General features: G+C 41.0%; 1 protein-coding gene and 1 pseudogene across 1 annotated transcript in view; both read right to left on the minus strand.

Annotated features, from left to right (window-relative positions):
• The window catches only part of Baz2b (bromodomain adjacent to zinc finger domain, 2B), a 241,564-nt gene extending 226,120 nt beyond the window's left edge, over positions 1-15,444 (minus strand). Inside the window, exon 1 of the mRNA NM_001108260.1 lies at positions 15,337-15,444. The gene's annotated coding sequence lies outside the window, so the exon portion shown is untranslated. The remainder of the gene's footprint in view (positions 1-15,336) is intronic.
• A 1-nt stretch (position 15,445) lies between these two features.
• Arf4-ps1 (ADP-ribosylation factor 4, pseudogene 1) overlaps positions 15,446-23,006 on the minus strand; it is a 42,055-nt pseudogene continuing 34,494 nt past the window's right edge.

Here is a 23,006-nt window from a genome sequence, read left to right on the forward strand (position 1 = left end):
ACTTCTTCTATACTCCAGAGGTCCCATGCTAAAATGATGGCTTCCCTACATCACACTCCTGGGGTTTCCACTCCCAGGGAAGGAAAACGTTCAGAACTCCCTTTCTATCTTTCTTCACTTGCTAAGACTCAAATGCCTGCTGTTTCCTGTGGCTGAGCCATCTTGTAAAGTCCTTTCATTCTGGTCTGACAATAACAATTACAAAAACTAAAGTAATTTGGCTCCAAAAACGTATATATCTTGTTCTCTGGATTCTTCTCTGGGCTCTCAACTCCCAGTAATGGCATGTAGGCCAGGAGGGAGGTCTATAATCACCCAAGGATCTTTAACCTGTGTAGACCAGGCTGCCCTTGAACTCACAGAGATCCTCCTCCCTCAGTCAAGGAAAGACTTCTCTTGTCTGATAATAGAAAAGAATTTAAAGAATTGAATTCTTAGATTCCTGAGTTGACACACCCTAACTGTCCCCCTTGCTCTAAGCGCAATGGAAAACAGGACAATTAACTGGCCCCACCTTGTAATAACCAAATAAAATAACCCAAATTTTACCCTGGGTCCCATTAACCTGGACCACACAAACTATGGGCAGAATGTTAGTATCTACCCTCAGACCTAAAAAAAAATCATTAAGTAGCTACTTAGGACTCTTCCACCAGGGAACCCAAGGTTAGCCCCACCACCACCTCCCCCCCCCCACAATATAATGACATAATTTGGACCAGATATGCTTCTGACCTACACTTGAACAGTTTCTGTTAACCGCTCTTTTTTTTTTTCTTCTTTTTTCAACCTGATATTTATGTTTGTTCTTCCTCAACTCTAAAGGCCAACTTCTTATCTGGACACCTCTGAGGCCAAATAACCTTCCCTGTTAGCATCTTCTTGGCCCAGGATAATTTAAAGAATAATTTTATCCAGATATAATTAGAAATCTGAGCCAAGGCCCAAGAGTTCTGATCTTCAGATGACTTGCCAGTAAGACAGCAGGACAAGACCAGAAGCAGCTCCAAGCCTGGGACCCCTCGTGCAGTCTCCAGTGACTGAGGAAAGAGCCCTCCTGTGGTTAAACATGAGGGGAGGCCCAGGGATTCCCTCAGTGGAACCCACAGAAAGGGAGTCAAGGATGACTTTCTCTGTTGCTATTTTTAGCAAACCCAGAGTCCTTTTCCTTTGCTTAAGAATGCTGGCCATTCCAACTTGGAAATTCCAGAGAATGGTCCTGACCAAACTCCATCTCTTGGTCAGTATTTAGTATTTTAAAAAGCTTGCTTTAAATTTGCACTTCTGAAGAATCCTTATGTTTGACCCAGACACCTCTAAGACCACCTCTGATGTTTTCTGCCATAAGTTTGGCCTATCAGTCCGCAGATAGAGAAAGGCTCCCAAAAGGAAGCATTAAACCACATTATTTTGCAAGTAGACTTGTTTGCTGAGAGGAGGGAGCAAAGTGTGAGGGGACTTATGTGCAAGCTTTCTTTGCTTTGAGAGAGTGAAAGGTAGAAGTTTTAAGGTTGCCCCCCCTAGACAAAAGTTTAGAGCAGAAGAATTACACCAGCCAGTTTGGCAACTCTCTCCCAGGAACTAGCTGACCATAAAGTTATATTAAAACCTTAAAGAACAATCTTGAGAAACAGGAAGCTCCTCCCTGTGATTTTTCACTGGTATTCTCGACATTTTCCAAAGACACCATTCCTACCCCCTTAGGTTGTGGTTTCTTCCTTTAAATACCCCTACTCCCAGCTATTCATGGTCGAACTCCTCTACCCCTGCGTGGGATACGAGTCTTGACCCTAGTCCACTTGTTCCTATCAATAAACCTCATGTGATTACAGCAAGGACGGTCTTACGTGAGTTCTTGGGGGGTTGCGTCATCCGAGACTTGACTAAGGGTCTCCCTGCTCCGGGGGTCTTTCAAGAGAAACCAGTTTTATAGCAAAAACACCACATGGAGTCATAAACAGAAGCTATGATTGCAGCTTAACCTAGAAACTTTAATCACACCCCCTTGGCAGGAAAACTGTCCAAAAGACAGGGAAAAGCCTTCATGTAGGAAGGAAATACTCTCAGTGACTTCTTGTTGCCCAAACCAAGGGAACCCAAACCCCAGACATCCTATACCCACGTCCTCTATCCTAGTGAGGCACTTCTGGGCCTGAAGAAACACCTAAACTCCCTTTTTCCTTCCAGATTTAAGACATTAGAAACTCACCTGGGTACGTTCTCAGAAAACCCCAATAAGTATATAAAAATTTTCTGGAGACTAGCCCAATCCTTTAATTCGACACTAAGAGATAGCACGCTAATTCTTTAAAAAATTTTTTCATTTACATTTTTTACTGTGTGTGTGGGCGTACATGTATGTGTGTGCTTGTGTATGTGCATATCTCTGTGTGTGTGTATGTGTGTATCAGAAGACAACTTGCAGAAATCTATTATTCTCTTCTACAGAGTAGGTTATAGAAACTGAACTCAGGGTTTCAGGCTTGGTGCAAAGCACCTGAAACTGCTAAGCCATCTTGCCGGCCCTTGTGCCAATTTTTAAATAAATCTTAAGAGCCACAGAAAAGGCTGCAGTTTCACGGGCTGCCCAGCTGTATGGGAAAGGGATGTAGAAGACAAATCAAGACGATTTCCTGACACTGACAGACCGCTGGTGGGCAGACAGTCCCCATGAGTGATCATGAATAGGATTAGAACTACCCCCCAGGGCGATGGAGACAAAAGTGTATCTTAGAAGATTTAAAATGAATCCACAATAAACCATTAAATTACTCTAAGCTTTCTCAAGTAATTCAGGGAGCAGAAGAAATGCATGAAGCCTTCCTACAGAGACTCAGGAAGTCCCAATAAACATACCAATGAAGATAATGAGTGAATAGAGGTTCCAGATTGTAAAAAATAATTTTGATCAATTTATCTTTATCTGTATACACATATTTTTGTAGGCACACATGGCATGGCATATGTGAATAGGCCAGAGGATAATTTCCAGGAGTTAGTTCTTTCTTCCCATCAAGTGGGTCCCAGGGATGAAACTGAAACCCAAACTTTCAGGTTGACCATCTGACCTCAACAGTCCTTGTTTTAGTTAGGAATTTCATTGCTGTGAACAGACACCATGACCAAGGCAACTCATAAGGACATTTCATTGGGACTGGCTTATAGGTTCAGAGGTTCTGTCCTTTATCATTAAGGAAGGAGCATGGCAGTGTCCAGGCAGGCATGGTACAGGAAGAACTGAGAGTTCTACATCTTCATCCGAAGGCCACCAGGAGAAGACTGACTCCCACATGGTTAGGAGGAGAGTCTCATTGCCCACCCCACAGTGACACACTTCTTCCAACAAGGTCACACCTCTTAACAGTGCTACTCCCTGGGCCAAGCATAGTCAAACCATCATCTTCCTACTCTGGATTAAAATCTTATTTAGTGGGTTGGCTAATCTTGGTTATTAACTTGATTATATCTGCAATCAACTAAAACCCAAACAACTGAGCACACCTGTCGGATACGTTTTCGACTGAATCATTTAAGGTGAAAAGACTTACCATTTAAGTCTGGGCCACAGCCCAAATAAATGGGCACGGTAGAAGCTTTTGCATTTTGCTTGCTCTCATTCTCACAGGCAAGCTCATCTATCTTGTTGCTGAGGCATTCATTTATAATATTAGGACCCTGTCTTAGGGTTTCTATTGTCGTGAACAGACACCAGGACCACAACAACACTTATAACAGAAACCATTTAACTGGGACTGGCTAACACTACAGAGGCTTAATACATTATGGTCATGATGGGAAGCATGGTGGTGTGTAGGCCTCATAGTGCCACTATCTATGAGCTTATGGGGTCATTTTTATTCAAACTACCACTGACCCACTTCTTTAAGATTCCAAAATAAACCAAAGATGATCTGAGCTGTCCCGCCTCATTTAGTGAAAATCTCTAGGATTCTGTTGGGAAACACTATTGTTGTAATAGCAAGACCCACAGCATGTAAGCTGCTCTAATTTGTGTGTGTGTGTGTGTGTGTGTGTGTGTGTGTGTGTGTTTGTGTGTGTGTGTGTGTGTGTTCATTCTGTCAGTTCTGTGTTCTTCCTGACTAATATATCTAGAGAACAGCTTCAGCCCTTAAGCCGAAGTCCTCCAGCATAAAAACGACTTCTTTCTTGTGACACCACAGAAGATACATAGATACCCACACTCTTCACTGTTTGGTGAGAGGAGATATAATGTACCCACGAGCATGGCTGAACCGTGCCAACAGGTTAGTTTCGCTTCACCCTCTCTTTTCGTTAGATATAATGAATTCTAAATATTAACAGTTGGCACAATTTAGACATGCTTTTCAGCAAAAGGCTGGCCAACATGTCTCACAACTATAGCCACACTTGCTCTGGTGTGTCTAAAGGCAACTAATATGACTATGGGAAAAATTGAGTTGTACAACATGGCAGGACTGTAAGAGCACACATTCCTTCAGGGTATACCTGTCCCTGGGAGCAGAGCTTCTGCTCCACCCTCCCCAAACCACCCATACCAAGAGGCAGCTTATGTCCCAGGACTTCTGATAGGTCCAGAATCACAGGCTTGAACTGGAGCCCAGGAGCAGACTCTGTGCTCTGGATCTCCACCCACTTTGCCCACACCCAGAGGCAGTCCATGCCCCAGGACTTCTGACACATCTAGATTAAAAGGATCACAGAGTGGGTTGGGGATTTAGCTCAGTGGTAGAGCTCTTGCCTAGCAAGCGCAAGGCCCTGGGTTCGGTCCCCAGCTCCGAAAAAAAAAGAAAAAAGAAAAACAAAAAGGATCACAGAGACAGCAGGTCTCCCAAGAGTTCTGACACAACCAGGATAACAGGCTCACAGGCTCACAAGAGGGACAGGCTCCGCTCAGAGACAGCAAGACCAGCAAACACTAGACATAACCAGATGGCAAGAGGCAAGCACAAGAACATAAGCAACAGAAGCCAATGCTACTTGACAACATCAGAAGCCAGTTCTCCAACCACAGCAAGTCCTGGATAGCCTAACACATCTATAAAGCAAGATTCAGATCTAAAATCTCATCTCATGATGATGATAGAAGACTATAAGGAGGTCATCAATAACTCCCTTAAAGATATATAGGAGAGCACAGGTAAACATGTAGAAGCCCTTAAATAGGAAACACACAAATCCCTTAAAAAATACAGGAAAACACAACTAAACAGGTAAAGGAATTGAACAAAACCATCCAGGATTTAAAAGTGGAAGTAGAAACAATAAAGAAATCACAAAGGAAGACTCAGCTATCAAAAACAATGACTTCATGAAATTCATAGGCAAATGGATGGAACTAGAAAATGTCATCCTCAGTGAGGTCTCACACACACACACACACACACACACACACACACACACACAGTACGTAAGTATATACTCACTGATAAGTGGATATTAGCCCAAAATCTCAAGTTATCTAAGATACAATCCACAGACCACATGAAGCTCAAGAAGAAGAATGACCAAGGTGCAGATGCTTCAGTCCTTCTTAAAATGGGGAATAAAAATATTCATAGGAGGAGATATGGAGACAAAGTTTGGAGCAGAGACTGAAGGAATGGCCATTCAGAGCCTGCCCCACATGGGGATCCAGCCATATATATACAGCCACCAAACCCAGACAATATTGCTGATGCCAAGAAGTGCTTGTTGACAGGAGCCTGTTATAGCTGTCTCCTGAGAGGCTCAGCCAGAGCGTGATGAATACAGAGGTGAATGCTAGCAGCAAACTATTGACCTGAGAACAGGGTCCCCATTGGAGGAGTTAGAGAAAGAATTGAAGGAGCTGAGAGGTTTGCCACCCATAAGAACAACAATACCAACCAACCAGAGCTCCTAGGGACTAAAGCATTACCCAAAGAGTATACATGGACACACCCATGGCTCCAGTTGTATATGTAGCAGAGAATGGCCTTGTTGGGCACCAATGGGAGGAGAAGCCGTTGGTCCTACCAAGGCTTGCCCCCCAGTGTAAGGGAATGTCAGAGAGGGGAAGAGAAGGGGGAATGGTAGGGAAGGGGGAACGACCTTATAAAAAAGGAGGAGGAGATAGGGGCTGATGGACAGGAAACCGGGAAAGGGAATAACATTTGAAATGTAAATTAAAATATCCAATAAAAAAAAGAATTAAAGAAAATGAAGGCATAACATACCCAAACTTATGAGACACAATGAAAGCAGTGCTAAGAGGAAAACTCATAGTGCTGAGTGCCTCCATAAAGAAATTGGAGAGAGCATACACTGACAGTTTGACAGCACAACTGAAAGCTCTAGAACAAAAAGAAGCAAACACACCCAAGAGGAGTAGAGGCAGGAAATTGTCAAACTCAGGGGCTGAAATCAACCAAGTAGAAACAAAAAGAACTATGCAAGGAATCAACAAAAGCAAAAGCTGGTTCCTTGAGAGAATCAACAAGATAGATAAAACCCTAGCCCTAACTAAAGGGACCAGAGACAGCATCCAAATTAACAAAATCAGAAATGAAAAGGGAGACATAACAACAGAGATGGAGGAAATTCAAAAAATCATCATATCCTACTACAGAAACCTATATTCAACAAAACTGGAAATCTGGATGAAATGGACAATTTTCTAGACAGATACTAGTACCAAAGTTAAATCAGGATCAGATAAACCATCTAAACAGTCCCATAACTCCTAAAGAAATAGAAGCAGTCATTAAAAGTCTCCCAACCAAAAAAAGCCCAGGACCAGATAGATGGATTCAGTGCAGAATTCTATCAGACCTTCAAAGAAGACCTAATACCAATACCTCTCAAACTATTCCACAAAATAGAAACAGAAGGAACACCACCTAATTTGTTCTATGAAGCCACAGTTTATACCTAAAACCACATAAAGACCCAACAAAGAAAGAACTTCAGGGGGTTGGGGATTTAGCTCAGTGGTAGAGCGCTTACCTAGCAAGCGCAAGGCCCTGGGTTCGGTCCCCAGCTCCAAAAAAAAGAAAAAAAAAAAAAAAAAGAAAGAAAGAGAACTTCAGACCAATTTCCCTTATGAATATCAATGCAAAAATACTCAGTAAAATTCATGCAAACCGAATCCAAGAACACATCAAAATGATCATCCATCATAATCAAGTAGGCTTCATTCCATGGATGCAGGGATGGTTTAATATACAATGTAATCCACTATATAAACAAACTCAAAGAAAAAAAACCACATGATCATCTCATTAGATGCTGAAAGCCTTTGACAAAAAACAACATCCCTTCATGTTAAAAGCCTTGAAAAGATCAGGAATTCAAGGTACATAGGTAAACATAACAAAAACAATATACAGCAAACCAGTGGCTAACATTAAACTAAATGGAGAGAAAGTTGAAGCAATCCCACTGACATCAGGGACTAGACAAGACGCCCACTCTCTCCCTACTTATTCAATATAGTACTCGAAGTTCTAGCCAAAGCAATCAGACAACAAAAGGAGGTCACAGGAATAAAAATTGGAAAGGAAGAAGTCAAGATATCACTATTTGTGGATGATATGATAGTATACTTAAGTGATCCAAAAATGTCCACCAGAGAATTCCTGCGGTCAATAAAAAACTTCAGGAAAGTGGTTGAATATAAAATTAACTCAAACAAATCAGTAGCCTTCCTCTAATCAAAGGATAAATGGGCTGAGAAAGAAATTAGGGAGAAGATACCCTTCACAATAGTCCCAAATAATATAAAATATTTTGGTGTAAAAATATTTATATTTTGGTGTATAAAATATTTTAACCAAGCAAGTGAAAGATCTGTATGACAAGAACTTCAAGTCTCTGAAGAAAGAAATCAACTAAGACCTCAGAGGATGGAAAGACCTCCCATGCTCCTGGATTGGCAGGATTAATATAATAAAAATGGCCATCTTACCAAAAGCAATCTACAGATTCAATGCAATCCCCATCAAAATTCTAACTCAATTCTTCATAGAGTTAGAAAGGGGAATTCTTTAATTCATTTGGAGTAACAAAAAACCCAGGATAGTGAAAACTATTTTAAGTAATGAGAAAACTTCTAGGGGAATCACCATCCCTGACCTCAAGCTGTACTACAGAGCAATCGTGATAAACAAAACAAAACAAAAAACAAAAAACAAAACAAACAAAACAAAAACAAATATGGTATTGGTACAGAGACAGACAGGTAGATCAATGGAATAGAATTGAAGACCCAGAAATAAACATGCACACCTATGGACTCCTGATCTTTGGCAAATGAACCAAAACCATCCAATGGAAAAAAGACAGCATATTTAACAAATGGTGCTGGTTCAACTGGCAGATGGCATGTAGATGAATGCAAATTGACCCATTCTTATCTCCTTTTATAAAGCCCAAGTCCAAGTAGATCAAGGACCTCCACATAAAACCAGATACAAAAGATATTCTTTCTAATAGAAGAGAAAGTGGGAAATAGCTTCAAACACATTGCACAGGGGAAATTTTCATGAACAAAAACCAATGGCTCAGGTTTTAAAATCAACTACTGACAAATGGGACCTTATAAAATTGAAGAGCTTTTGTAAGGCAATGTCAGTAGGACACTGTCAATAGAACAAAATGGCAACCTATAAATTGGGAAAATATTTTTACCAACTTTACATCTGGTAGAGGGCTAATTTCCAATATATACAAATAACTCAAGAACTTAGACTTCGGAGAAACAAATAACACTATTAAAAATGGGGTACAGAGCTAAACAAAGAATTCTCAACTGAGGAATCTCAAATGGCTGAGAAGGACCTAAATAATGTTCAACATCAGTCATCAGGAAAATACAAATCAAATGACCCTGAAATTCCACCTCACACCAGTCAGGATAACTAAGTTCAAAAACTCAGGCAATAGCAGATGCTGTCGAGGATGTGGAAAAAGAAGAACACTCCTCCATTGCTGGTAGGAATGCAAGCTGATATAATCACTCTGAAAAACAGTCTGGCAGTTCCTCAGAAAATTGGAAATAGCTCTACCTGAGGACCCAGCTTTACCACTTCTGGGCATATACCCAAAAGATGCTCCAACATACAACAAAGACACGTGCTCCACTATGTTCGTAGCAGCCTTATTTATAATAGCCAGAAGCTGGAAAGAACCCAGATGCCCTTCAACAGAGGAATGGATACAGAAAATGTGGTACATGTACACAATGGAATATTACTCAGCTATCAAAAACAATGACTTTATGAAATTCACAGGCAAATGGATGGAACTGGAAAATATCATCCTGAGTGAGGTAACCCAGTCACAAAAGAACACACATAGTATTTACTCACTGAGATTTGATGCCCCAGCATAAGGGGACGCTAGGGTGGTGAGGTGGGAGTGGGTGGGTAGGTGGGGGAATCACTCTCATAGAGGCAGGGGGAATGGGAGAAGGAATGGGGTCTTATAGAGGGGATGCCAGGAAAGGGATAACATTTGAAATGTAAACAAATAAAATAACCAATAAAAAAGTTTAAATTACTTTTAAACTTATTTATTCTGTTTGTGTAGCATAGATGTGTTGGTCACAGGACAGCTTGCAGGAATTAATTCCCTCCTTCTACCATGTGAGAAGTAGGAATTGAACTCAGGTCATCGGGCTTAGTGGCAAGCACCCACTGAGCCGCGCACTGGCCCCAAATCCGATGAGTAGAACTGTTTGTATTCCCAGAGCATATGATTTGCATTTTCTTATTGAAGCTTTCTTTCTGGACAATCAGTCCTGGGTGTGTCCTTACAGGCACTCAGTTGCCAAGCTGCCATAGCCTCTTCCTTCCCTCTTTTCAGTTCTGTAGGGTTTTGTCTATTTCTCTTTTCCCACGTACAGTCATGAGAACAGCTTTATTTGGATTGGTGGGAATGTATCATTTTAAAAATACCTTTTATTGAAATGTAACCTATTCGCTATAATAAATTTTATGTGTAAAATGTGTTTTTGTTCTTTTAAAGTTTTTAGTGGTGGCATTTATTTTTTGAGACAAGGTCTCACCACACTTCCCCGGCTGTCCATAAACCTAAAATACTCCTGCTTCACCTCCCAAGTGCTGGGGGTTACAGATCTTTCTTCCCCACCGTATCCAGGTTAATTTGTCATGTTTTAGTCATCACAACAAAGAGAGTGTGTGCACAGTTGCCTACCTTTTGGCCAGGAAGCAAAGAGAATGTATGGAAAGGAAGAGACAAGGCCAAGAAATAGACTTTAAAAGCTGCTATCTGTGATCCATGCCCTCCAGTCAGGCCCTACCTCCCCATAGCATCAAATTTTAAGTTCATCAATGGATTAATCCATTCATTATGTGAGCCATTATATTGTAATCACTTCTGAAAAGTCCCATCTCTCACTATTTGCATACCAATACCTAAGCCCTTGGAGGGAACTGATCACTCTTGGACCATTAGGAGACCATTCATGTTGTGTGTTTTAGATGTATGGTCATAGGGACTGAAACCAGACAGTCACACATACTTAGCATGTGCCCCACCACTGAACTCTCTCTACAGCTCAAACTTGGTCCACCAAGTTCCTAGGAACAGAAGATATAAGAAGACAACAAATTCCCAACATAACTGTCGCAGGCATGCAACATGGCTTTTATATGTTAGGAATGAAATCATTTAATAAAAGTTGGTGGGTTCCTCCATTTAGCAGGATTTATTTCATGCTTAAGCTTTATTGTGTCAGGTTTGTATTTCATGTCTATAATTTCTGTATTCGTGTGTCCCATACTCAACAGTTTAGCTGTTTCCCATCCGAGAAAGTAAGAATAAAGCTTCTATGTAAATCAACGGCATCAGAATACAAGAGTCTGCATGAACTCCTTACTCTTGGGCAAATTCCTCACGGAAGAATGGCTGGGATAACGTGGTTCACTTGTGTTTAAATCTAAGGGTTATGCTCACCTGTGTCTGTGCATCTGTGCATGGGGTGCATGTGCATGCATGTGTACATACATACAGAGGCCAGGGGGTCATGCTACATGTCTTTGTTACTGTTTTGAGATGATGTCTCTCCCTGAACCTGAAGCTCACTGTCTAGTCAGCCAGCCACCAGGACCCCCTGTATCTGTGCCACCCCACTCCCACCCTACCCAACCCCCCATTCCACGCCCCAGCTGAGAATACAGGTGTGGGTTTTTGTTGTTGCTAGAGTGTGTTTGTGTGTGTGTGTTGTTTGCTGTTGTCTCGGTTTGTCTTCGTCTTGGTGTTGCTGTTGTCATTTGTTTGTTTGAGACAGAGTTTGTCTGTGGGTAGCCCTGGCTGTTCCGGGACTCACTCAGAGATCTGCCTGCCTCTGCCTCCCCAGTGGGGAATTAAAGGTGCGCACCACCAAGCCTGGCCCATGCTGTTTGTTTTTAAACACAGATCATGCTTGTACGGCACATACTTCTCTGACTCAGCCAAATCCTCAGGCCTTGTCCAGTCTCTTACATAACCCACAAGCTGGCTAACTGATTTTAGAGTGCTGCATTCCCAGCAGCAGCACACAGGCACTCCAGTTCTCCCACAAGGGTAACAAGATGCAATATTGACTTGGGCCTGTAAACGATTTCATTTGCTGTGCAAAGGCATCTGGTTGTGAGCTTGTCTCTCTGCATGTATTCATTTTAGAATCAGGTTACCATGTTCTCTCCAATTCCCCATTGGAGTTTTGTGACTATGTCTTTTATAGTGATCAATTTGGTTAGAGATGGCATCTCAGTAATCTTGAGTATTACAAACCATAAACGTGGTGTACCTGCTTTTTGGGGTTATTTTATAAATTCTGCTTATTCTCTCTTCATCATATACATACATACATACATACATACATACATACATACATACATACATACATATAGTAAAAAGCTGTGATCAAAGTTTAAGATTTTCCAGATAGAGAGCATGTAAGTACTATTTATCCAGCACAATTTCAAGAAACAGAATCTAGGGGTTAGGACTGTAGCACATACTTAGCACGCACTTGAGAGCTTAGGTTCAATCCCCAGGACCTCATAGCTGCAATAAACAAACAAATACACCTACAAATAAATATTTGCTCCAGTATATAAAAATCACAAGTGACTTTCGAATCTTAATGCTGTGTCCATGCATTAATTACTTCATGAGTTATAGGTTTATTTTGTATGTTCCTTAAGATGCTTGTTTGTGTGTTTGTTTGTTTGTGTGTTTGAGACAGGGCTTCTCTGCGTAGTCCTGGCTGACCTGGAACTCACTCTATAGACCAGGCTGCCCTCGAACTCACAGAGATCCACCTGCCTCTGCCTCCCAAGTGCTGGGATTTGCACCACCACTGCCCGGCATTCAGGAGCCAGTGTTATCTTTCAGAGTTGGATTTGGTCTATTCTCTGGTCCTGGACTGTCCATGTCTGCTCATCTGCTTTCTGCACTGGATTTACTTTGTATTTTCTCATTATAGCTTCTTCTTTCTGTTTGTTTGGTTTTTTTGTTTTTGTTTTTAAGACAGAATTTCTCTGTGTAGCCCTGGCTGTGCTGGAACTCGCTCTATAGACCAGGCTGGCCTCAAACTCAAGAGATCCACCTGCCTCTGCCTCCCAAGTGCTGGGACTCACAGCCTGTGCCATCATGATGGCTTTATAGTAGCTTCTTAGGATGTAATTTTAGGCTGTTGATTCTAGAACTTTTAAATTTTCTCTTCTGAGCTGTGACTGAACGTGGGGCCTGGCAATGCTGAGGCACTCAACCAATCCTCTTCTTTTCTGCTGTAAGCAGTCAGAGCTTTGTGGCCTGCAAACACTAATTTGCCTTACAGTGCACTGTATTTTCATATAGTCTGGATAGAAGTGGTTTTTAATATTCCTTTTGATTTTTTCTTTTTTCTCTGATCTTTTTAGTAGTTTGTTGTTACCTTTTAAAATATTTGCTATTTTGCTTAACACTATTGTTAGATAATATTTTAATTTTGTTGTGATAAGAGAATATACTCTGTTCTTTTAATCATCATCCACCAGATGCTTTCTTTAAGAACATATTATATGTACATGGAAAAAATTAATATTTAGAATTTGTAGGGTGTGGTATTCCCTAAATATCTATCAGACCAAGACAATTCATAAGATTATTTGCCATGTCTTCTGTTTTTTTAAAATTTCATTTAGGATGTTAAAATGTCCTGCCACCTAAATGTTTGGGGTTTTTTTGTATTTTAAGAGGACAGACGATACACACAGACACTTACCATTACACTTTCACAATGAAGCCTCCATCTTTAATGTCAGAACACCATTGTTTATCTCTGTCTTACCCTCAGCCTAAACCCACTGAACACTCCATATTCTTTGCCTATGATATTTGTTTGGTATTTGCCTTGTGTAACTTTGTCCATTCATAGTATAATTTCTTTTTTTTTTTTTTTCCGGAGCTGGGGACCGAACCCAGGGCCTTGTGCTTGCTAGGCAAGCGCTCTACCACTGAGCTAAATCCCCAACCCCTAACTTTCTCCATTCATTTACTTCCGTTTTAGTTCATTTTTAGCTGACTGGAGGTCAGACATACCCCAGGCTATCCTTGACCTTGCTGTGTAGCCAAGGCTCACCCTGAGTTCTTTTCTCATCTTCCTGCCTCTGCTTCCCAAATGCTGGGATTCAGGCATGCACCACCACAGCTAGCCTCTGTTCTCTGTTTGACAAGGGTGAACTCTCTATACTTATACTGGGTTTTGTTTTCTGATTTTTTCATGTTTGTTTTTTCAAGTCAGTGTTTCTCTGTGTAGCCCTGGCTGTCCTAAAACACACTCATTAGATTTATTCAATTTTATAATTTGGTTCTTTTTTTTTTAAACTCTGTTGCAATTGTTCTTATTCCTCCTCTTACATAATTTTAAAAGATAATTCAAATATTTTTAGTATTTCATTTAAAACTTTTTATTGCTTCATTAACTATGCTTCTTTGTATTATTTAGTAGTTTCTCTACGATTATGATATACAACTCAGTCATTTAAAAATGATGCATTTATTTTATGTGTATGATATGTATAAATACATATGTGTGTATATGTGCAGCACGTGTCTGACCGGTGTCCATGGAGGGTATCAGATCCCCTGGACCTGGAGTTGCAGGTGGCTGGTGCCATTCTGCAGGGACTGGGAATAGAACCTGGTCAGCTGGAAGAACAGCAAGTGCTCTTAGCCAGCAAGCCACCTCTCCTGCCACTCTAACTCAGCCTTTCAGAGTTCAACTAGAACATCGTTTGTTTGTTTTAATGTAAAATGTCAACAGAGATCATGAAAGCATATCGATCTTTCCTACTTCCTCCACGGCATATATTTTCTTGTCACTCTACAGAAGTTTTTTGTTGTTTGTTTTGCTCATTCGGTTTTGTTTTTGTGGGTTTTATTTTTGATTTTGAGGGGTTTGGTTTGCCTGTTTCATTGGTTTTTGTTTTTGTCTTTTGATACAGGGTCTCTCTGTGCATTCTTGGCTGTCACGGAACTCAATAAAGTATGGCCTCAAACTCACAAAGATCCTCCTGCCTCTGTCTCCTCGGTGCTGGAATCAGAGGCATGTACCACTGCACCAGCTTTTTCTGACAGTTTTATGTACTAGTGTTAGTATGTATTTAGGCAATAAGCACATTCAAAACTCTAGGGGACTATTATGTGATAACGAGCCATATGTAGGATGATGTCATACAGGTGAAGGCAGGTACAAGACAGAACAAGGCCTGATATTGGACAAGAAAGGAGGAGGGTCGGGAGAAAAGTTTGAGGGAGGAGGAAGAGACTGGAACGGGAAGAGAGAGAATTGGCCGGGAGAACATGGAGGCGGATGTTAAGATTCCTCTCTGCACAGTTACTGGTTGTTACGAATATTCTTAAGGGATGGATGTGTACAAGATTTTGTGTGCCTAGATGGGCAATTATGTATTATTAATTGGCTCAGAGGTTACTGTGTTGTGTGTTCTTTCATGTGGCAATTTAAGTTCAAGAGAGTAGTTCAAGAGAGTGTATGGTGGCTGGAGACACTAGGCCTCCATGGAATTGGGATGTCTATTTCTGGCATGGTAGCAACCTGCCTTGGGAACTGGATGGGGAGAGAGATTGTTGCCAGGCTCAGAGAGAAGCCATTGGCAGTGTGATGTGGAATGGAGTAGAGCTTGGCGGACTGAGATGAAGATGTCTACCAGATTATCTTGGGGCACTACGGTGCCAGAGCTAGAGCAGGGGAAAAGACAGCATTTTTTTTTTTTTTTTTTTTTATAATTTTACAGCAACAGCCCTACATCTTTTAATAGAACTGAGAAGGATGACAACAGTGCTTTTCTTTAGGTGGATATTTACCATGTCTGCTGACCTCCACTTGCTCCTGAGGATCCTCACTTTCTGTTAGGGTCCTTTCCTCTTCACAGGAGGGACTTCCATTGTCACTTCTGGTAGCACAGGTCTGCGGAAGGCAAGACAAACGGCTCTTAGTTTTCCATTTGTAAAGCTGTCTTAATTCTGTCTGAAGGATGCTTCCACTGAACATGGAAGTTATCTATCACTGCAGTATTAGTCTTTTGTATGAGAAGTATTTCTTTGGTTTCTGGATCTCTCTGTGTTAAGTGTCAGACAGTAATGTTTCCAGTCTTCATTTCCCAGGAAGAGCTCTCCCAGCTCTAAGCTGTACCGAGCTCGCCTCACCTTTCTGTCCTGTGTCCTGTCTACCAGGTAGATCTTCTTTTTTTTTTTTTTTTTTTTTTCGGAGCTGGGAACCGAACCCAGGGCCTTGCGCTCTACCACTGAGCTAAATCCCCAACCCCCAGGTAGATCTTCTACATCAGGCCCCACTGGTATCTCCTTTCTTCTCTTAGAAGCTGTCTGTGTTAATGGTAAGAGCTGAATGACAAGTTAATCTTTTATAATGTCACTGAAGCTCCTTGGCAATGTCACAGTACTTCACACCCTGCCCACAGTGTGCTTGCTAGCTTTCTAGGTCTCTCATTTGCTGTGAGCTATACATTTTGTTAAGAGGAACACAGTGTCCAGTTTGTCTATTGGAAACTTACATTCCACAACTGTTCCACTGTCATTTCCACTCAAATTACACTTGGCATTTTATGGAGGTCAGAGGACTGTCCAGGTTCAGGGGATTGAGGTACCATTAGGCTTGGTGGTGACCAGTCTTAACCATGGAGCACCTATCAGGTCACCAAAGCAGTTTCTACGGAAACATTTACTCCTATTTTCTTTTAAAGATTTTTTTAAGGCCTTTTAACCACTCAGCAAATCCCAATAAAAAGCCTCCAAAACCTTTTTATTGAAGTAATTGATCCTGTTTTGTTTTTTTGTTATTGTTTTTGTAAGATTTACTTTAATTATGTATATTTATTTAACATGTAAGGTTTATTTAATTGTGTGTATATGTGGACATGTGTGTGTCAATGCAGTCGTCAGATGCCCCTGGAGCTGAAGTTACAGGGTTTGTGAGCTGACATGATGGTGGTGGGAAGGAACTCAGGTCCTCTGCAAGTACCCTTACCACTGAGGCGTCTTTCCAGCCCCGGCGGATACATCCTATGCCTGTATCTCTGATACTTAGTACTAGCTGTAAACAACAAAAATGTCTCTGGTTTAACTAGAAAGCATTTGGTTCATTTTTAAACCTTTAAGAATTATCAGATACATTTTGAAGGACTATGAATAATAGAAAAGGTAGTATCACAAACCTACTTATCCTTTTAAAACAATTTCAGATACTAGGAAAATGTATTTGTTCTTGTTCTCTTTATCTATTACTTGCCTCACAAGATTATCTGAAGTAAACCACACACACTACTATTCCACTTCCTGTGTCAGTAGGCTGCTAGGACCCATGCTCAGGATTCACACATACGGAGCAACCTTCTATGAACAGCCCTAAATTCTGAGTCCCACAAAACTTTGTTTGTTTGTTTGTTTGTTTGTTTATCGAAACAGGGTTTCTCTGTAGCCCTAGATGTCCTGGAACTCACTCTGTAGACCAAGCTGGCCTCAAATTCAGAGATCCACCCGCTTCTGCCTCCGGAGTACTGGGATTAAAGGTGTGTGCCCCTCCACCCAGCAAACTTTTTTTTAGTAGAATAATCACTGTATAACCTGACATCTCAAAAATAATTTTCAATATCATTAATGTTGGGAGCATTTGAAGGTCCTTGCACCCACAGATCACTAGGGAGACTGGGAATGTTAATCACACAGGTGTGTCTCCTCAAGGAGGAAATTCCTGTTTTTCCATCCAGAAGGTTGGGAATTGGAAGTGATCAACAGCTTGGTGATCTGCGTTCTCCGCTGGGTCAGGCCATATTAAGCTTCCACAACCATGAGCGGGGTATGGCTAGTATCTAAATGACCCTTATGCTATCTGTATAGCCAGAGGCTTCCCCAAGCTCCTACCTCTAGGACTTAAGGTGGCTAAAATCACAAATGACCTTTACACTATCTGTATGACAGAGACCACGCCAGATCCTTCCTTAGCACAGATAGCTTATCTCCAGAACTTACTTCTTGGCAGAATGACACATACCCTGAGTTGAGTTTCAACATAATTATGTGTCCTTGTGTACTAGGGATTGTGTTATACCTGGAAATGTTTTTCCAAATTATACTGTATTTAAATGGGCTGGCAATGAACCAACCTCCTGGCATCAGATTCTGGAAATTCAACCCAGCCTGTTGACCAAGTTGGGGTGAACCAAGTTTTCATTCTCACCTCTCCAAGGTTCACTTTTCCTGCCTGCCATGACACCTGCAGGGATCCCTCACATAAATACACAAACACTAGCTGACTTTTCTTTCTTGTATCACTGTCTTAATTGCTATGTGTTCTTACTCTGAGACGACAAACCAAAACAGCATCTATCTAGTGATTTATCTGATACATTTTAAAGCCTTTTGGAGGAAGGTTAATTTTATCTAATATTTTTTTGTCTATCAGTCCTGTGAGTGCAAAGTCCTTCAAATGCTTCCAACATTAACATTTTGTTTTGTTTTAAATATTTTATTATGAATAATTCCAAATGGGTTATGAAGAAAACCTATTCATTGAATTTGATGAGTTTTCAAAAAATTTTTAATGAAGATACGTTCATCAATAAACAGTAAAATACCAGCAGAACTATCGTATACTGTACAAAGAGTCAAGCTGACTCCAAAAGCAACATGCAACATATAAAAGATAACAATATAGAGGAAGACAGTCTGCTGAGTAAAAAATTCTCTCAATATGAACTCTTTGCAACCAGCACAGAATTAGCTATCAAATCCAAACGACATCAAAGCTTGGTCGATAGAAGCCAGGAGTCAATAATGCAAGGGAGGTGGGGAATCCTCAGTACAAGAAAACTGAACAGTATTTCGGAGCATGCCCCTGCTAGTACAAGCATTATTAGAAAAATCTTTTTTGGCAAGGGGCAGAAATAAATATAAATGGAGTGCTGCATTTTTAAATCAGCAGACTGTCAGAGTTATGATAAAGGTATCAGTAAGTATCAACGGAATAACTTTAAAACATTATTGGTGGGCTCAAAAAACACTCAAAACAGATTTGTTTAAAGGTGTCACAATAGCTATCTATCCAGGCATTTAGGTTCAGGGGAAGTTTAATAATGGATACTTTTCTTTCCCAAGGGGAATTTCTCTTAAATCCAAGCATATTGTTAAATAGTAACATTGTTCTTGGTAAACAATAATTGGCAACAAAACAAGTTTTAAACAGCTGTAATTTCTGCCTAAACCTGTCTCAGATATCCTTTAATAACCAAGATGCAAAGTAATTTTGTAGTAACAAGCCTAGACCAATTCTATCAAGCATGTCCTTGGTTAGTTATCCAGTTTAATTAACCTTTTGAAAGTTCACTTAGCAGCTAATTCAGGTCCTCACACAGACCAGATCCTTGTGTGTAGCACAAGTGGCTTAGACATACCATGTGGTGTTGCGGACAGACTGAAGACCTAACTTATCCGTCATCTCACTGATGGCCATAGCATTTGGCAAATCCTGTGTTTGTAAAAAGCAGCAGCACAGTGTCCTGCAGCTCATCTGCCAGAAGCATTTTCTGCACTCCTTCCTGAAATTCTTTCACATCATTGCTATCAACCACGAAAATGAGACCCTGGGTATTCTGGAAGTAATGCCTCCAGAGAGGCCTAATTTTATCTTGACCACCAATATCCTATACTGTGAAACAAATGCTCTTATATTCTACTGTTCCCACATTAAAACCAATGGTAGGAATGGTGGTGACTATCTCCCCTATTTCAATTTATACAGAATTGTCATCTTCCCCGCAGCATCCAATTCAACCATCAACATGTGCATCTGCTTCTTGCAGAAGATGCTCAAGGAGAGAGAAGAGGGCCATAGCGGTGATGGCACTTGATAGTCAAAAAGAGGGGGTCTGCTGCACCCTCGGGTCTCCACTCTTACGACTCACAACCGAGGACGTGAAAGAGAAAATGCTGAAGACCCGTCTCGCAGGCCAGACTGTCGGCAGAGGCCAGACACAATGTAGCAGGACTGGGACCTCCATGGTGACTCCCAACATTAATGTTATTGAAAATTATCTTGAGATGTCAAATGGTACAGTGAATAGTCTACAAAACCAGCTTTTGCCTGCACCTCCCACATGCTGACATGATGGGTCTCCGTCACCACACGAGTCTTATTTTCAGTTCTGAACTGTAATTGCCAGCTTTCAGAGTCTGCGTCACCTAGTCTCATCGTGAGTTGGCAAGCTTTACTTGTTTTGCATTTTCTAAAAACAGTTTTAAAGAGCCTGTTCCTTCTTCTTAAGTAGTAGTGGCAAAATCAGAATGTGACAAGACTATTCAATCACTGTTAGCAACAAAGAGAGAAAATAACCATCTATCTGTAGGCTGAATTTATCCAGGAATTCTTTTTTTTTTTAATTTCTTTTTATTAGATCTATTTCTTTACTTACAATTCAGATGTTATTCCCCTTCCCGGTTTCCTATCCATAAACCCCCATTCCCTCCCCTCCCCCTCCCCCATACAGGTATTCCCCCTATACATCCCCCTTATTGCCCCGTTCATATTCTCCTGCATTGGGGTTCCAACCTTGGCAGGACCAAGGGCTTTCCCTTCCACTGGTGCCCCAACAAGGCTATTCTCTGCTACATATGCAGTTGGAGCCCTGGGTCAGGCCATGTATAGTCGGTAGTGGTTTAGTCCCTGGAAGTTCTCGTTGGTTGACATTGTTGTTCTTATGGGATTGAACTTGAGTCCTTCAACTCTTTCAATCCTTCCTCTAATTCCCCCCCAAGGGGGTCCTGTTCTCAGTTCGATGGCTTGCTGCTAGCATTGACCTCTGTATTGGCTATGCTCTGGATATGTCTCTCAAGAGAGATCTATATCCAGAATGCATTTTTTTAGCTACATCAATCTTATCTAGTTTTGGTGGCTGTATATATATTAGCCACATGTGGGGCAGGCTCTGAATGGCTGTTCCTTGAGTCGCTGCTCTAAACTTTGCTTCCATATCCCCATCCTATGGATATTTTCTCCCCTTTTAAGAAGGAGTGGGAGCATCCACATTTTGGTCATTTTTCTTCTTGAGCTTCCTGTGGTCTGCAGATTGCGTCTTGGGTAATTCGAGCTTTTAAGCTAATATCCACTTATCAATGAGAGCATACCAAATGTGTTTTTCTGTGATTGAGTTACACCACTCAGGATATTTTCTAGTTCATTCCATTTGCCTATGAATTTCATGAAGTCATTGTTTTTGATAGCTGGGTAGTACTCCATTGTGTAGATGTACCACATTTTCTGTATCCATTCCTCTGTTGAAGGGCATCTGGGTTCTTTCCAGCTTCTGGCTATTATAAATAAGGCTGCGATGAACATAGTGGAGCATGTGTCTCTGTTGTATGTTGAAGCATCTTTTGGGTATATGCCCAGGAGAGGTATAGCTGGGTCCTCAGGTAGTACAATGCCCAATTTTCTGAGGAACCTCCAGACTGATTTCCAGAGTGGTTATACCAGTTTGCAATCCCACCAACAATGGAGGAGTGTTCCTCTTTCTCCACATCCTCGCCAGCATCTGCTGTCACCTGAGTTTTTGATCTTAGCCATTCTCACTGGTGTGAGGTGGAATCTCAGGGTTGTTTTGATTTGCATTTCCCTGATGACTAAGAATGTTGAACATTTCTTTAGGTGCTTTTTGGCCATTCGCTAATCCCCAGTTGAGAATGTTTTGCTTAGCTCTGTACCCCATTTTTTTTTCTTTTATTAACTTGAGTATTTCTTATATACATTTCGAGTGTTATTCCCTTTCCCGGTTTCCGGGCAAACATCCCCCTAATCCCTCCTCCTCCCTTCTTTATGGGTGTTCCCCTCCCCATCCTCCCCCCATTGCTGCCCTCCCCCCAACAATCTAGTTCACTGTGTACCCCAATTTTTAATAGGGTTATTTGTCTTCCTGCAGTCTAAGTTCATGAGTTCTTTGTATATTTTGGATATTTGCCCTCCATCAGATGTAGGATTGGTAAAATCTTTTCCCAATCTGTTGGTTGCCGTTTTGTCCTAATGACAGTGTCCTTTGCCTTATAGAAGCTTTGCAGTTTTATGAGGTCCCATTTGTCGATTCTTGATCTTAGAGCATAAGCCATTGGTGTTTTGTTCAGGAAATTTTCCCCTGTGCCCATATGTTTGAGACTCTTCCCCACTTTTTCTTCTATTAGTTTGAGTGTATCTGGTTTGACGTGGAGGTCCTTGATCCACTTGGACTTAAGCTTTGTACATGGTGATAAGAATGGATCGATTTGCATTCTTCTACAAGCTGACCTCCAGTTGAACCAGCACCATTTGTTGAAAATGCTATCTTTCTTCCATTGGATGGTTTTAGCTCCTTTGTCAAAGATCAAGTGATCATAGGTGTGTGCGTTCATTTCTGGGTCTTCAACTCTGTTCCACTGATCTATCTGCCTGTCTCTGTACCAATATCATACAGTTTTTTATGGCTATTGCTCTGTAATACTGCTTGAGTTCAGGGATGGTGATTCCCCCAGAAGCTCTTTTATTGTTGAGTATAGTTTTCACCCATCCTGGGTTTTTTGTTATTCCAAATGAATTTGCAAATTGCTCTTTCTATCTGCATAAAGAATTGAGTAGGAGTTTTGATGGGGATTGCACTTGATCGCTTTTGGCCAAATGGCCATCTTTACTATATTAATCCTGCAAATCCATGAGCATGGGAGATCTTTCCATCTTCTGAGATCTTCCTCAATTTCTTTCTTTAGAGACTTGAAGTTCTTATCATACAGATTTTTCACTTGCTTGGTTACAGTCACACCAAGATATTTTATATTATTTGGGATTATTGTGAAGGGTGTCATTTCCTTAATTTCTTTCTCAGCCTGTTTATCCTTTGAGTAGAGGGAGGGAATTCTTACATTTCTGCTAAATGTCCAGTATGTTGCAATAAGGTTGTGTTATTTTGATGTATTTGAGATTTGTAATGGTGTCTCCTTCACTTTGTATAGTAGTTATCTGAGCCTTTCTTTCCCTCATAAATGACCATGCTACTTCATTTTTAAAGTATATCCTGGGGGTTGGGGATTTAGCTCAGTGGTAGAGCGCTTGCCTAGCAAGCGCAAGGCGCTGGGTTCAGTCCCCAGCTCCAAAAACAAACAAACAAACAAATAAAGTATATCCTGGTTAAAATATTTCTTCACTAAATACTTTTGTTTGGGGGTGGGTGACTGACTCACTTTGTAACCATGGCTGGCCTGAAAACTCTGTAGCTCGGGCTGGAACTCAGGATCTGCTGCCTGTGATCCGAGTATACCTCACACCATGGACTAATTCTTTTACCTTTATGATTTCTGCCTTCGAGTTTCCATGAATGTATCTTGTAGATTTTCTCACATCTTAAAGTAGGTTTCTAGATATAGCAGGTTTTTTTTGGACAGGAGGAGGGCTGGGGCTTTTTCCTTTTGGAATATATATCTTAATTTGACTCTAAGCAATATAT

The sequence above is a fragment of the Rattus norvegicus genome, chromosome 3 (genome assembly GCF_036323735.1).
Source record: "Rattus norvegicus strain BN/NHsdMcwi chromosome 3, GRCr8, whole genome shotgun sequence".
Taxonomy (NCBI): Eukaryota; Metazoa; Chordata; class Mammalia; order Rodentia; family Muridae; genus Rattus; species Rattus norvegicus.